Consider the following 2,180-nt stretch of genomic DNA (forward strand, 5'->3'; position numbering starts at 1 on the left):
GTGTGTGTGTGTGTGTGTGTGTGTGTGTGTGTGTGTGTGTGTGTGTGTGTGTGCTTGCCTGGGTGGTGGATTGACTTGAACCCAGGGGCAGTCCTGCAATAGACAGAGTCACTCATCTGTTTCTAATGAAGAATAATGCACCACACTGGACACAGACAAAAGGCTTGTCTTCTCTGTCTCACACACACACACACACACACACACACACACACACACACACACACACACACACACACATATAGCTACTGGGACACACATGCAGCTACAACACACGACAACAGCTCCATTAGCAGTTTCTCGGCTTTAATGACTCACATGGAGAGTAAAACACGTGATGAAGCGTGTGCACGGACACACGTCTGTAGCCTCATTGGTTCACATATTGCTCTCCACATGTACCAGGGAACAGACAAAACACCGGCAGCTGGTTTCTATCAATACGGTGTGATGTCCTGTCGTCATACATGGTGAGGAATATCAGGAGAATAAAAAGTCAGCAGCAGCCCAGCGCTATCGTCCTTGACATGCTGATCCAGTAGGGTTAGGCTACCGCCTCCGTACACCACATGCATGGAATAATGAGATAAATATCAGAGTCCAGAAATGCCGTCATTGTCCTACAGAAGCTTTGTATTTCTGCTCTGCAGTTTTATTCGAAGGGACAGTAATAAACGCCCCCAGGACTGCTCCCGACTGCGCTGCATGCTCATGTTGGATCCAGTCCAGCAGCTTCCTACGGTCTTCCAACGTCAAGAAAAACAGCGACCATCAACCGAGCAGTCGTTACAAATCAGCATGATTACATAAAAATCCTGAGCGCTGAGTGAGGAAGGCGAGCGGGGAAATTATGAGAGAAGGACGTCTAGCAACAACATCATACGAGGAGTTTAGTCACTGGGGCTTGCTTGCTGTCACGCAACTGCTGGCAGGCCGAAATGTGTTTTCAAGCGAAGAGTCTGAGATGTAGCTCCGTGCACGTCGCCCAGCGCTCGTGGAGCCCTGTATGGTGAGCGTCTGAAGGTTGAGATACTGATCCAATGGAGCAACACTGGGGGGCAGAGGGAGCTAGCTGCTTCATGACTGCTGTTGATGGAAGCTCTGCACATCGTACACACGACTTTAATGAAGTTATTCTTCAACCTGATGCCATATGAAAATACAGACATACGCACTTATCCACCATGAGGCTAAAACCTCATGACGCTGAAGAACATTGTCCATCACGTTACTGCAACCTCACGATGGCAGCATCCCAGTCAGTGGCCTCCCACAGCTAATCAGGAGAGGCTTGAGGAACACGACAAAGAGCCCGAGTATTAACCGGGCCTTCAAACACCTTCAGACACCCCAGTTCCCACTTTGATCGAGCATCCACAAGCTGAAGTCCACAGAGGCTACACGTCACAGCTCAGAAGACACCGAGGCTGCAATCGAGTCAGCTCGGTGTTTGTGGAGTTATGAGCTGTGAGATCAGTACATATGATGGATGAAGACGTGACCGTGGATCCTTTGTATCCCGCAGCCAGTTCAGAGTACGAATATCCATCATTGTGGCTGAACTGTTTCATCCAATCAGAAGTGACCCTTCAGCCGTATGGATTCAAAACAGGATTGCTGATAACCTGCTGGCCTCCAGTCAGCCTCCTGGAGTCCGTCAGCAAGTTCACCATCACTAAGGAAACAGCGGTGAAGCCGATGGACACTGAGCACGCTCACAGCTCCTCTGGCAGCGGCGTGGTTACATCACAGGACTACACAGCATGTGTCACCGCTGATTTCATTTAGCGATGAAGCTAATGAGGACGGTCAGGCATGGCGGGACTTAGCAGAGGGTTTTTAGTCAAACATTACAACGTGGGACCGGTGAAACAGGCTTATGTCATTTAACTGAAGCCGAGAAGCAAACTCCTGCAGCGGGTTGTGCAGTGACGTCTGATGCAGAAGAACCAGAAGACAGAGCTGAGGCTGGGCTGCTTTCTTCTCCAGGACGGTTCATTTGGTTGGTCTTGTTCTCTGAGAGGCACCGTTTGGTTCCTGCTTGGTCTGTCTGAACGCTCACACTCATATCATCGATTGTTTGTCTTCTCATCTGACAGACACACACACACACACACACAGAAACACACGCACGCACACAGACACACACACACACACACACACACACACACACACACACGCAC

This window comes from Stegastes partitus, unplaced genomic scaffold (genome assembly GCF_000690725.1).
Source record: "Stegastes partitus isolate 25-593 unplaced genomic scaffold, Stegastes_partitus-1.0.2 Scaffold14, whole genome shotgun sequence".
Taxonomy (NCBI): Eukaryota; Metazoa; Chordata; class Actinopteri; family Pomacentridae; genus Stegastes; species Stegastes partitus.